We start from the raw sequence: 14,882 nt of genomic DNA on the forward strand, positions 1-14,882 counted from the left end.
ACAACTGCCTGATTCTGGCTCAAGAAAAGGAAGACCTTCTACAGCATTTGGAATATGTTATAGCAGTGCTAAGATGCCTAGGGTATTCTGTGAACGAAATAAAGTCCAGTCTAGTACCCTCTCAAGACATGTGCTTTCTGGGTGTGAGACTGAATACAGCAGCCCAGTTGGCCTTTTTAACCCCGGACAAACAAAAGAATCTATCCAGTTACTTCCATCAACTATCTCTTCAGTCCGGGCTGACTGCAAGGACAGTCCTTCAAGCCTTAGGGTTCATGGCATCTTGTATTCTGGTGCTTCCCAATGCCAAACTGCATATGAGGAAGCTACAATGGTATCTCAAAAAGCTATGGACACAGCACTGCCAGGATTTGGACACTGTCATTCAAATAATACCTTGCATTCAAAAGGAATTTTTGTGGTGGGCTCAGGAATGTCACCTAAACAAGGGACTCTCTGTGACCCGGCCAGAGGCGAGTCAGATTCTAACGACAGATGCCTCAGACATTGCTTGGGGAGCTCATCTAGATGGAAAATGGATACAAGACAAGTGGCCTGCCAGACTACAGCATCTACATATCAACATGAAAGAGATGTTAGCAGTCCAGTTTGCATTAATGGCTTTCAAGGAGTTACTTCTTCCAGGGCAGGTGTTGATTCTAACAGACAACACAACTGTCATGTGGTACATCAACAAACAAGGGGAACACATTCTTACCCATTGTGCAGGCAAGCAATGATTTTATGGGAGACTGCGCTCAGCTTGCAACTAACTCTTCAGGCAAGGTTTCTGCGAGCACAGAACTCCTTAGCAGATGTGTTAAGCAGGCAAATCATGGATCCCCACGAGTGGAAACTGGATCTTCATGTATTTCAAAATTGACAGTGTCATGGGGACTCCAGACATAGATCTGTTCGCTTCTCCACTAAACCACCAGCTGCCAAAGTTTTGCACAAGGGATTTCATCACACAGCTTGGAAAGTGGATGCTCTTTCTTTCAGTTGGAAAAATCTTCATGTGTATGCTTTTCCACCTCTGCCTCTTCTCCCAAAGGTGCTTCTAAAGGTCAGACAAGACAAGCCAAGGATGATTTTAATAGCTCCAGATTGGCCTCGCAGCACTGGTACCCATTACTGAGGAGTCTGGTAAGGAAGCCTCCATGGCCTTTACCCTTGATTCCACACCTGTTGTCTCAGAGGGACGGTCGTCTGCTCAATGTCAAGCTTCACTCTCTTCATCTAACAGCCTGGCATATTCTGTTTTGAAAGACAGCAGGTCTCAACTTCCTCAACAAGTTTTAAATGTGATTATGGAAGCCAGAAGACCTAGTACAAGGAAAGTGTACGCAGAAAAATGGAAGAGATTTTATTTTGGACTGCAGCAAAGAATTTGGAGATTTCGGAGCCTAATTTGAGTGTGGCTGTTCAATATCTTACTGAGTTATTGGACAAAGGTTTGTCTTTCTCTTCCATTAAGATTCATGCTGCAGCAATTTCAGCTCACTATGATTGTGACCCACCATTGTTTTCACATCCTTTGTTCAAGCAATTTCTTAGAGGGGCAAAGAATATAAGACCCCACGAGAGCTCCTACTCCTGCTTGGGATCTCAATTTTGTGTTGGAGAAACTTACTCTACAACCTTTGAGCCTGCGGCTACTGCTGAACTGAAATACTTGTCATGGAAGACTGCTTTTTGTTGGCCATTACTTCTGCAAGAAGGGTTTCTGAGTTACAGGCCCTTATGGCGGTTGAGCCTTTTGATTTTTCATAAGGATAGGGTATCATTACGTACTAATCCTTCCTTTATGCCTAAGGTGGTTTCTAGTGTGGCTTTAAACCAAACTATTCATTTGCCTACTTTCTATGCAGATCCCCAAAATAAAGGGAAAAGATTTTGCACACTTTAGATGTACACAGGCAATTGCGTTATTATTTAAGCAGGACTAAGGATTTTAGGCAGTCTCAGCAGTTGTTTGTTTCTTTTGCTTTGAGTTCACAGGGCAAGCCTGTGTCAAAACAAACTATTTCTAGGTGGATTGGGTTCTGCATTGCATTTTGTTATTCCCATCATGGCAAGGAGATTCCAGCTGGGATTAGGCCTCATTCCACTAGGGCTACTGCCACTTCAACAGCATTTCTAAGGGGTGGCAACTAAGGATATTTTGGAGGCAGCTACTTGGAGTTCAGTGCATACTTTCTCTAAGCATTACCACCTTCCTCTCTACTCTTAAGTCTAGGGCTGGTTTTGCCACAGCTATTTTGCAAGGCATGTTATCAGCTCCTGCTTCCTTATGATTTGCCAGCCTCCCTTACCTCTGCTTTGGGATTCTACCCAATAGTTAGGACTGCAGCAATGTGGAATGAAGAACATAGTACAGTTTTGTACCTACCATAAATGTAGATGTTCGAGGATCCACATTGCTGCAGTCCAATTCCCTCCCTCCTTCCCTCTGTGTTTAGGGGTGGTTGTGTAGGTGAGATTATATTTTCTGGTACCTTTGTATATATTGTATATATTTTTGGTGCAGGTATGTTTGGTGTGTTTTGGTTTTGGCCTTGTCTTTTAGGGTCTTCTGACATCTGGGGCAAGAAAAGACTGAGGATATGGCGTCGGTCATGCGCATTAGTACCCTGACGCACTGGCGTCAGTCTAATGCGCCGTGACCGGCGTCAGCCATCTTTGGTATTCGGGCCGACTGGACAGCGGACTACCCAATAGTTAGGACTGCAGCAATGTGGATCCTCGAACATCTACATTTATGGTAGGTACAAAACTGTACTTTTTCCTGGTGGGAACTTACTTTTAAAAGCTGCCCATTTGGAGGTCTAGTTTAGACTATTTCTTACCTATTTAAATGGAATGTCCCTCCTACTGGATACCTAATAATACAACGTTTTCAAATGTATTTGATAGTTTAGTTTTCCGATGGGAGTTGGAGCATGGTAGTGACATCTTCAGTAAGTGCCAGATCTCCAGCTGCATGAATCTCTAATGTCAGAGAGAAGCGTGAGGCCTTCATGAATATATAGTACTTAGCAGTGATTTGAGGCTACTGGCAAGAAATTGAAAGGTTATGTAAAGATCATGGGCTTTAGCATGGATGGAAGGAAGGTGGGGGGCTTCCCTACTTTTGCTTGATTGTAGATTGGACAAGACCAGTTATTTTATATTGACTTCTTCATTCATTTATTGTTCCCTTAGGAAATTGCTACCTTTTGTGCTTTGTGAGCTGGCAGTTATTGAAGTTGATGAGGGCTTTCTGATGTTCTTCGTTCCACATTGCTGCAGTCCTAACTATTGGGTAGTCCGCTGTCCAGTCGGCCCGAATACCAGAGTATATGGCTGACGTCGGTCAGGGCGCATTAGACTGACGTCAGTACGTCAGGGTACTAATGCGCATGACCGACGTCATATCCTCAGTCTTTTTTGCCGCATGGTCCGATGCAGAAGCTTTTTTGCGAGTGCAGGTTGGCGTTCTGAAATTTTCTGAAGCGGAGTTTCAGACCGAATCAGAGTTGGCTAAGTACCCGTTGGGGAACATTTTGGTTTTTCTTGCCTCAGTATTTAACCGGATGTCAGAAAAAGTGAATAACTGTATTTCTTGTGGGAAACAGATACCTCATAGGGATTACCATACCTTGTGTATACCTTGTTTAGGGCCTGAGCACGGCGTTGTTGGATGCCGCTCTTGTGCTAGGTTTAACAAACGCACTATTAAGAGAAGGTTAGACTGTGCCAGGTTAGTGTTTGGGAAGCGTTGCAATTATAAAATGCCGTCGGATGTTCCGGCGCCGCTTCCAAAAAGCGCAAGGACAAAACAGCGAAGCCTAGGGTTGATGAACCGGCAGTCCCGGACGCAGGTTCTTTAGAAGGCTCAGTGGAGCCAGAGGTTTTGCCAGGAGTTTCTTTGGAGTCTCAGGCAGAGACTTTACTGTTACAGGATGTGCCTTCTCAGGAAGTAGGCCAGGCTGAGGGGGCTTCTCAGGTAACTGTTCTTCCCCTCTCTTCCTAAGGTAGTTAGAGCCTCTCCTTCTGTTTCAAAAACTTCTTTGAGAGGTAGGCCAAGTTTAGCTTCAGTGGGGGCTTATCCTAGCACTTCAGGCTCTGTGCCTAAGAAACATATGCTTAAAATGGCAGAAGATTTGATTACTATGATTAGAGGCTCTATGCCCCCCCCTGATAAGAGGCCTAGGGTGGAGCCTGAGTTTGAAAGTTTTGAACAGTGTTCAGAGGCTTCTGAGTCTTCTGGAAGATTTGCGGAGTTCCCTCCTTATTCTGATTCTGATGTGGATGATTCCACTCCTACAGCTTCTCCTCCTGAGGATTTCTCATTTTCAGAGACTCTGCATTCCATGAGGGAGCACTTTAAATGGGAAGGCCAGGATTACTCTGATTCAGGAAAAGGCTTAGGAATTCTTGTTTTACCCCAGCATAGGCCCTTAGCTATACCTCCTGTGTTGAATGTGGTGGAAGATGTTTTTGCAGAGGCTTCCCTGAACCCTGATTCTTTGCCTCCTGCTCCTGTTAAACCTGATAGGTACTATAGGGTGCCTGAAGCTCATAAGTATCTTTTAAGAGTCCTAGGGCAGACCCGAAACTGTTTCTCAGGGACCTAAAGGTGTTAAGGCCTCTGTGGTTAAAAACCCTGTTCCCACTGATAGAGGCAAGGGCTTTGGATAGATGGGGAAAGAAAGTGTATACTTCTTCCACTTTAGCCATGAGGGCGTTGAATTGTCAGTTTCACATGCTAAAATATCAAAATTATCTCCTTTCACAATTGAAATCTAAGGTGGATGCTTTGGCGGAAGGTATTGAGTGTAAAGAGTTGCTGGATTTAGTTCATGTGTCTGAACAAGTGGGTAAGCATTCTTTGCAATGTGGTTTTGATGCTGTACAGGCCTCCTCGAGGGTGGCTGCCACTAGTTCTGTTCTTCGAGGCATGCCTGGTTGAGGGATCAGAATTTAGCTGAGCATGTTAAGACAAGGATTTTGGATGCTCCTTTACAGTCTGATGTGTTGTTTGGTTCGCTTGTTGAAGCAGTTTTAAAGAAAATGGAGGACAAAGCTAAGTCTATGCAAACTGTTAAAGATTTTTTGCAGGTGCAGCCACCAAGTTTAGTAGAAATTGGCCTACTAAGGGTTAGACATATCCTGCTTATGATTCCCAGTCTAGGGTAGGTCTAGACAGTGGTAGGGGCAGAGCTCAAGGTTCTTTTAGGCCTAGAACAGGGAGTTCACCTGCTCAGACTTCTGGTGAGGGCAGGGGTCAGTCCTTTCGTAAACAGACCCAATGACCTGCCTTTTCAGCTGCCAGTAGATTCTCGTCTGGCAGCTCCTTTGGGAGGAAGACTGTCTCTTTTCAAAGAAAATTGGGATTTAATTACTCAAGGCAGATGGGTGTTGGATATCATTCACCACGGTTACAGGTTTTATTTCCATACATTGCCCCCTTTCAAAGGCATGCCAGACGTTCCTCCTCCACAAAGGAAAGAGGCTCACAAGCAAATTTTCAGTTACTCCAAATAGGGGCCATTCAGCCAGTCCCTGTATCACAAAGGGGCCTAGGATTTTATTCTCGCCTGTTCCTAGTACCAAAGAAGGGGAACACGTGGAGACCAATTTTGGATTTATCTATCCTCAACACTTATCTGGACATTCCCAAGTTCAAGATGTTGGCGTTACAACAGCTTTTACCTCTGCTGGGCAAAGGTCAGTGGATCGTAACTTTAGGTCTCTAGGAAGCTTACCTTCATGTGCCTATAAGACTAAGTTGCAGGAAGTATCTGCGTTTTCGAGCTGGAAATTCTCATTATCAGTTCTCTGCATTGCCCTTTGGCTTATCTACTGCACCCAGAGTATTCACAAAGGTTCTGGCTCCGGTGATAGCTTACTTCAGGCTACAAGGAATTCAGATCTATCCTTACTTGGACGACTGCCTGATTCTGGCTCAAGAAAAGGAAGACCTTCTACAGCATCTGGAATATGTTATAGCAGTGCTAAGATGCCTAGGGTATTCTGTGAACGAAATAAAGTCCAGTCTAGTACCCTCTCAAGACATGTGCTTTCTGGGTGTGAGACTGAATACAGCAGCCCAGATGGCCTTTTTAACCCCGGACAAACAGAGTCTATCACTTTACTTCCATCAACTATCTCATCAGTCCGTGCTGACTGCAAGGACAGTCCTTCAAGCATTAGGGTTCATGGCATCTTGTATTCTGGTGCTTCCCAATGCCAAACTGCATATGAGGAAGCTACAATGGTATCTCAAAATGTATGGACACAGCACTGCCAGGATTTGGACACTGTCATTCAAATAATACCTTGCCTTCAAAAGAATTTTTGTGGTGGGCTCAGGAATGTCACCTAAACAAGGGACTCTCTGTGACCCGGCCAGAGGCGAGTCAGATTTTAACGACAGATGCCTCGGACATTGCTTGGGAGCTCATCTAAATGGAAAGTGGATACAAGACAAGTGGCCTGCCAGACTACAGCATCTACATATCAACATGAAGGAGATGTTAGCAGTCCAGTTTGCATTAATGGCTTTCAAGGAGTTACTTCTTCCAGGGCAGGTGTTGATTCTAACAGACAACACAACTGTCATGTGGTACATCAACAAACAAGGGGAACACATTCTTACCCATTGTGCAGGCAAGCAATGATTTTATGGGAGACTGCGCTCAGCTTGCAACTAACTCTTCAGGCAAGGTTTCTGCCGAGCACAGAACTCCTTAGCAGATGTGTTAAGCAGACAAATCATGGATCCCCACGAGTGAAACTGGATCTTCATGTATTTCAAAAGTTGACAGTGTCCTGGGGAACTCCAGACATAGATCTGTTCGCTTCTCCACTGAACCACCAGCTGCCAAAGTTTTGCACAAAGAGGTTTCATCACACAGCTTGGAAAGTGGATGCTCTTTCTTTCAGTTGGAAAAATCTTCATGTGTATGCGTTTCCACCTCTGCTTCTTCTTCCAAAGGTGCTTCTAAAGGTCAGACAAGACAAGCCAAGGATGATTTTAATAGCTCCAGATTGGCCTCGGCAGCACTGGTACCCATTACTGAGGAGTCTGGTAAAAAAGCCTCCATGGCCTTTACCCTTCATTCCACATCTGTTGTCTCAGAAGGAAGGTCGTCTGCTCAATGTCAAGCTTCACTCTCTTCATCTAACAGCCTGGCATATTCTGTTTTGAAAGACAGCAGGTCTCAACTTCCTCAACAAGTTTTAAATGTGATTATGGAAGCCAGAAGACCTAGTACAAGGAAAGTGTACGCAGAAAATGGAAGAGATTTTTTATTTTGGACTGCAACAAAGAATTTGGAGATTTCAGAGCCTAATTTGAGTGTGGCTCTTTAATATCTTACTGAGTTATTGGACAAAGGTTTGTCTTTCTCTTCCATTAAGATTCATGCTGCAGCAATTTCAGCTCACTATACTTTTTTAAACCAATATAAAAAAGTTTGGGGGGGTTTTCCGGTAAGCGTTGTTACCTCACAGCAAGAGGATCTCCTGTTCGATTCATGGGTGGGTGCCTTCTGTGTGGAGTCTGCATGTCCTCCCGGGGTCGAGTGGCCTCCTAGATGTGTGAATGGGCATGCCTTGGCTGAAGGTTGGGCATTGGGCTGGCAACTTCGGCACCATAAAAAATCTACTGCCAATCATTAGTGGACCTGAGTTCCGCTGTGGCGCTAACGGGGAAAGCTGAAAAAGACGAAACAACAACAACATAACCAATAGAAGTTTAGATGATCCCTCTCTCCACCCTCCTTATTTTGTGTATTTTGTATGGATTCTGTGATATTCTAGCATTGTCCTCTCAAAGCTTTAGCATCCCCTCTCATTGGCATGAAATCTGTGAAGAGTTGGTGCCCCAAACCTGACTTTGCTCAGCGTGGGCTAACTGGGTAGATGGAAGGTGCTTTGGAAGCTGGCTTGATATGTTCTAACAGTGGGGATGTAACCTGTATAGCTTGATGCAACAGCAGTGGTCATTCGAGCATCCACTGTTAAGGTAAATTTATTTTCACAACTGTACTTTCATTGCTTTCCTATGCTGTACGAAATAACATGCAGAACTACCATTTCACATGTTCCAGAATTCAGGAGAACCAGCAAAACTCAGTTCGACTCCATCCTAGTAACTACAAACCAGGGTTGCTAAATAAAGTACCTGTATGCTCACTAATTTAATGGGATAACTGACCTAACAGCTTCCACTGGCGCAGAATACGCACATTTAACTTCTCATCCAGTATACTGTGCACAGCTGTATTTCTTTGCTTTTCATGTACTATTAGTATTCAGATTCATAATGTTAATTAGTCTTTATTATGCCAGGTTTTATTTTTGTAAGTGCACAACGAATGTTCAGATTTTATATTTTTTGTGTCATCAACACGTTGTCTTTACCACTATATGCTGGTTTGCAGCCCTGACATGATGTTCCATTTGGATCAGTGTCCTTCCTTTGCTAACAAAATAAATACATTTTAACTTTAAAAATGACGATAGTCTAGTCTCTTATGGTATATTTCCTGTAGAGTTTCTATGGACAATCTATAGCATTTAAAAAAAAAATATTTTTTCTCATGTTTTACTAATCAACTTTTTCCGAGTAATTGGTTCCTGCAGGGCAAGCAAGTATAATTTTGGCTCTTTCTGTGCATACGCAGAGGCATCTTGGTGGTCAGTAAATGTTTTCTCAACATCCTTAGAATGCTCTTTGGACTTTTTTTTAAAGGAAATTTTCAATTGTCACTTATTTTCAAATGTAAATAATTCTGGTGAAGCTTTGTATGTAGTGCTGCTAAATGTTACATGAGTGTTCTGTATGTTGTATATTTACTACTCTTCTTTCTTGTGAAGCTTTTTATTTCTACCTGGACCTTTGCTGAAAAGGGACTTGTTTGCCCAGTTGGACTTTCCTGGTAAACAAATGGAACTAATTACATAATAAGATGCGAGTCAAGGAAGGCCGAACAGTGCTGCGGTGTTAGTTCAGACTTGGTCTTTCTTCATTTTGCCGCAGTGTTACCATTTTGACAGTCACTTTTGTGTTTTTGCATTTGTGGTTTAGTGATAATTTCCTGTCTTGATTTTATTCTTTTCTTTTCTTTTTTATGCTCTTGGAAGATGCCACAATTCAAAAACTTCCATATTCAGACCTGTGCCATTTAACCTCATAATAGAGCATTTTTCCAACTTGCCCTGAATTTTCAAAAAGTTTGTTTTCCTGGAGGGAACTTACTTTTAAAAGCTGCTCATTACTGGAGGTCTAGTTTAGACTATTTCTTACCTATTTAAATGGAATATCCCTCCTATTGGTTACCTAATAATGCAACGTTTAAAAATGTGTTTGATAGTTTAGTTTTCCGATGGGAGTTGGAGCATGGTAGTGACATCTTCAGTAAGTGCCAGATCTCCAGCTGCATGAATCTCTAATGTCAGAGAGAAGCGTGAGGCCTTCATGAATATATAGTACTTAGCAGTGATTTGAGGCTACTGGCAAGAAATTGAAAGGTTATGTAAAGATCATGGGCTTTAGCATGGATGGAAGGAAGGTGGGGGGCTTCCCTACTTTTGCTTGATTGTAGATTGGACAAGACCAGTTATTTTATATTGACTTCTTCATTCATTTATTGTTCCCTTAGGAAATTAAGCTACCCTTTTGTGCTTTGTGTTAAAGCAGACAAATCATGGATCCCCACAGTGGAAACTGGATCTTCATGTATTTCAAAAGTTGACAGTGTCCTGGGGAACTCCAGACATAGATCTGTTCGCTTCTCCACTGAACCACCAGCTGCCAAAGTTTTGCACAAAGAGGTTTCATCACACAGCTTGGAAAGTGGATGCTCTTTCTTTCAGTTGGAAAAATCTTCATGTGTATGCGTTTCCACCTCTGCTTCTTCTTCCAAAGGTGCTTCTAAAGGTCAGACAAGACAAGCCAAGGATGATTTTAATAGCTCCAGATTGGCCTCGGCAGCACTGGTACCCATTACTGAGGAGTCTGGTAAAGAAGCCTCCATGGCCTTTACCCTTCATTCCACATCTGTTGTCTCAGAAGGAAGGTCGTCTGCTCAATGTCAAGCTTCACTCTCTTCATCTAACAGCCTGGCATATTCTGTTTTGAAAGACAGCAGGTCTCAACTTCCTCAACAAGTTTTAAATGTGATTATGGAAGCCAGAAGACCTAGTACAAGGAAAGTGTCAGAAAAATGGAAGAGATTTTTATTTTGGACTGCAGCAAAGAATTTGGAGATTTCAGAGCCTAATTTGAGTGTGGCTCTTTAATATCTTACTGAGTTATTGGACAAAGGTTTGTCTTTCTCTTCCATTAAGATTCATGCTGCAGCAATTTCAGCTCACTATGATTGTGACCCACCATTGTTTTCACATCCTTTGTTCAAGCAATTTCTTAGAGGGCAAAGAATATAAGACCTCCACGTAGAGCTCCTACTCCTGCTTGGGATCTCAATTTTGTGTTGGAGAAACTTACTCTACAACCTTTTGAGCCTGCAGCTACTGCTGAACTGAAATACTTGTCATGGAAGACTGCTTTTTTGTTGGCTATTACTTCTGCAAGAAGGGTTTCTGAGTTACAGGCCCTTATGGCGGTTGAGCCTTTTTTGATTTTTCATAAGGATAGGGTATCATTACGTACTAATCCTTCTTTTATGCCTAAGGTGGTTTCTAGTGTGGCTTTAAACCAAACTATTCATTTGCCTACTTTTTATGCAGATCCCCAAATAAAGGGGAAAAGATTTTGCACAATTTAGATGTGCAGAGGCAATTGAGTTATTATTTGAGCAGGACTAAGGATTTTAGGCAGTCTCAGCAGTTGTTTGTTTCTTTTGCTTTGAGTTAGAGGGCAAGCCTGTGTCAAAACAAACTATTTCTAGGTGGATTGGGTTTTGCATTGCATTTTGTTATTCCCATCATGGCAAGGAGATTCCAGCTGGGATTAGGCCTCATTCCACTAGGGCTACTGCCACTTCAACAGCATTTCTAAGGGGTGGCAACTAAGGATATTTTGGAAGCAGCTACTTGGAGTTCAGTGCATACTTTCTCTAAGCATTATCACCTTCCTCTCTACTCTAAGTCTAGGGCTGGTTTTGCCACAGCTATTTTGCAAGGCATGTTGTCAGCTCCTGCTTCTTTATGATTTGCCAGCCTCCCTTACCTCTGCTTTGGGATTCTACCCAATAGTTAGGACTGCAGCAATGTGGAACGAAGAACATAGTACAGTTTTGTACCTACCATAAATGTAGATGTTCGAGGATCCACATTGCTGCAGTCCAATTCCCTCCTTCCCCTCTGTGTTTAGGGGTGGTTGTGTAGGTGAGGTTATATGCTGATATTTTTGTATATACTTTTGTATCTATTGTACATATTTTTGGTGCAGGTATGTTGGGCCTTGTCTTTTTAGGGTCTTCTGACATCTGGGGCAAGAAAAGACTGAGGATATGACGTCGGTCATGCGCATTAGTACCCTGACGTACTGACGTCAGTCTAATGCGCCCTGACCGACGTCAGCCATATACTCTGGTATTCGGGCCGACTGGACAGCGGACTACCCAATAGTTAGGACTGCAGCAATGTGGATCCTCGAACATCTACATTTATGGTAGGTACAAAACTGTACTTTTTCTCTCTCTGTGTGACTGTGGAATTTTTGTTTTGTCATGATGAAGCTTCAACCCGCGTGTTTCATCCAGCTGAAGCTTGAGAATTGTTAACCTCAGTAAAACAGAGGGAAGCCCTTAAAAGTCCATAGAACATGGTGATCTCTAATCCTTCCCCTTTCTGGCTTTATCCTTTAGGGAATGTCCTATTTCCCCTAATCTGAATGAGTGTAAGGTTGAATTGGGAATTTTATCAGTGTCCTTTGTTGGGAGGTGATACCCATGATATGATTACCCTCTTCCCCTTCTTTGCCAGAGAAGACTAACCCCCTGCAGGGAGGAGCAGGATTTCAAGTGTGTGGAACATTTTAGGCTCTAAACTCTGTCCCAGGAGCTTAACTTATTTTCCTTCCCACTATTAGTTGACCTCTTGTTGAAGGTTGAAATGATTTCCCACAAACCCTCCCCATTTTTGAGCTCTTGGCTTTTCTTCTCACACTAGACTTTGATAATATTTTCATCTTGGGGTGGATGGTGCCTATCTCTATACAACACAGAAGAATTCTGCAGTTGTACAGTACCAGCATTAGCTTTTTACTTGCCTGTCAGTCCCTTGTGCCATTCCTGATGTGCATCTGCACATTGTATGTTTAGTCAGTATTAATTTGTTGAAATACCCTGATTTGGCTTTTGCTGCTGGGTATAATTGGCTCACTTACGTAGCTTGAAGAGGCCTTCTCCGTGATCCTCTGCTGTCACTTGAATCTGAAGGGATTGCAATCTCTGCAGAATAGATTCACATTAATTCTGAGGGAACTGGTAATCTGACTCTGCTTAGCTCCAATCCTGAGGATCCTCATGTTTGGAAAAGCGCTTGTGCTCATGGTCTGTTTTGGATTACCCTTCAGTCTCTTCTTCCTCATCTCAGAAGCACGTAAGTACCTTATTTTGAGAAGAAAAAGGAGCCAGTCTCTTGTCTTTCTTTTGGAGCCTGTTGGTAGACTTGGCATTTTTGCTGCATTGGAATACCTGCATTCAGGTATTTCAGCATCTAAGAAGGCAAATCCTTTGAATCCCTCCTCCTGTGGACTTTTCACCAACCTAATCCCTTAGGTCCAGCAGAGTGACCATTTGAATCCCAGTAATCGACCACTCTTTACTTAATTAGTGGGCCACAGCCTATTTACAGGTTTGGCAAATGGATTTATTATTCTGCCACTTTGAATCTGCAGACTGAAATTAAGAATTTAAACCCATTTTTTATATTACAGGGCATGACTTTGACCCAGAAGGGGAAAAATGCCCATAGCTCGTGCTTCATATGTTTTCCCTGCAGAATATGGAAAATTTTTCAGTTTTAAGTCAAACGGACAAGAGGATTTTTGGAAAGTCCTGAATACTGCATCAGTGGGTTTCCAGTTTGCCAGTTTTTTGTGTCTATGTTGGCAGGCATATGGGATGGGCTGTATCTTCAGCCTGTGACTCTGCAGGGCAGAATAGCAAAACTGTCCTTTGAACTGTGTTTCACTGATTTAGCTGCCTTTTGATTGGGAAAGATGATGCTTGGTGAGCCCTTTCAGGAGATTATTGGGGACCTACAGAAAATAGTAAGGTGTTTTATATTGTTTAAGATAAAGTCTGCATCTTTATTTTACTGATCTTTTCAGTCAGGAAGACTGAGAATGTTTAACGGTCAGATGCCTGAGAAAATAATGTGGAATGTTTGGGCACTTGGATAGACTTATTGTCTTCTGCCATCAAGATAATGTTATGTAAAGCTTGCCATGTGCCAGACACGTTATCTCCTATTTCTTCAGTAAAGTCTTCTATGGTGACTCCTGCTAGGTTTAAATAATTAGAATTGCGTACACATTTCTTGTTGCATCTTACAGTTTCGAATTGCATTGTTTTGTTCATCATGTGCCCATAGGCAAGTACTAGGCTAGCTGCCCTTGTGGGATATTCTAATCTTAACCACTTTTCCTTTCAAAGGTGGGAATCAACTCTTAACATTGTTTGCCTTCTAACTCCTAAGGTTCATAGGTAAATAAAAGGTAATTAGTCTGCAGACTGTTATATGTCTAGCAAGTAGCCAGAAAGTGACCAGAGATGAAAATCAAATCCTGTGTGTTGTCTGTGAGGTATATCAATGCCCAACCCATATAAATAAACTGTTTAATATAGGCTTTGACTAGTACATTCTCAGCAGCTTTTTCTACCTTTTAAGGGCTTGTGTGTACACCAGGAGTTCTGTCCAAGCGAGATTTTACAAGTATGTGAGGACTCCATGAATTCAGGGAAGTATGTGAATTCAAGGAAGTATGTGATGGGGTCCAGAACTGGGTTACATTTATACCTTCTCTCTGATCAGAGTTGAACATGCATTTCTGGGACTTTGTACCTGTGCATATATTTGAAAAGTCATTAGTACGATTTAAGTCATATGCAACGTCATTTCTACCTGATGAGAATATAAATTGCCACAAAGCAGAGTGGTTGTTCATCTTTTGGAAGGATAATTGGTAGACAAATGGTATCCGAAATGTGGGTGAATATAATGCAGCAAAGAAGCTTATTGGCCTCTTTTTGATATGCTGAAGAAATGGTAGTGAAGCTGCCTTTTTTCCACTTCCATATGTCTGCTGCATATTTTTGTGGCAGCCATGTGGCCATCGTACTGCATGTTTTTGCAAAACACGGTTTCCTTTAGCAGCAGTGTCCTTTGTAGGCATTTCCTTGTTGCAGTTTGTTTGCTTCTTCCCTTGCTGGCTTTTGGCAAATTCCTTGGTAATGTGTCATTTTGTACGAATACCCACTTCAGAATTCCATCCACTCAAACTAAGGCAGCTTGGTGGGAGTATACACAGTACCTGCAGGTCTTCTAGAGGAACTCCTGAAATGCTTTCCCTTCTCTCACTCCTCCATGAAGTATGTTTTTATGTCGAACTTGGCATGTCTGACATTGTTAAAAGTAGTTATCCGTTTACTAAGAACTTCAATGAGCAAGTACTACTACTCACTGATTTTCTTTTTAAAACTATCATAATTTGAGTAAGTGGAAAAAAAACTAGGGGTTGTAGACATGGGTAGTTTCCATTATACAGGGACAAAGGAGGCAGGGCTCCTGTAAAAGTGGGAGCTGAGATTTTGGTTCTGGTCAGAGCTGTAAGAGAAAAATATCCAGAAAGTTTAAGGTCTACTTCAGGAAATGTTTTACAAATTGTTGCATAGTTAAATCTATATTAGTATTTTTTCTTA

The 14,882-nt window shown here is 42.3% G+C and overlaps 1 protein-coding gene across 1 annotated transcript in view; it reads left to right on the forward strand.

Annotated features, from left to right (window-relative positions):
- Positions 1–14,882, forward strand: part of MAP3K4 (mitogen-activated protein kinase kinase kinase 4) — a gene marked incomplete in the record, with an annotated part of 2,414,579 nt that overhangs the window by 451,736 nt on the left and 1,947,961 nt on the right.

Source organism: Protopterus annectens, chromosome 1.part0, assembly GCF_019279795.1.
Source record: "Protopterus annectens isolate FY-2018-M chromosome 1.part0, PAN1.0, whole genome shotgun sequence".
Lineage (NCBI taxonomy): Eukaryota > Metazoa > Chordata > Ceratodontiformes > Protopteridae > Protopterus > Protopterus annectens.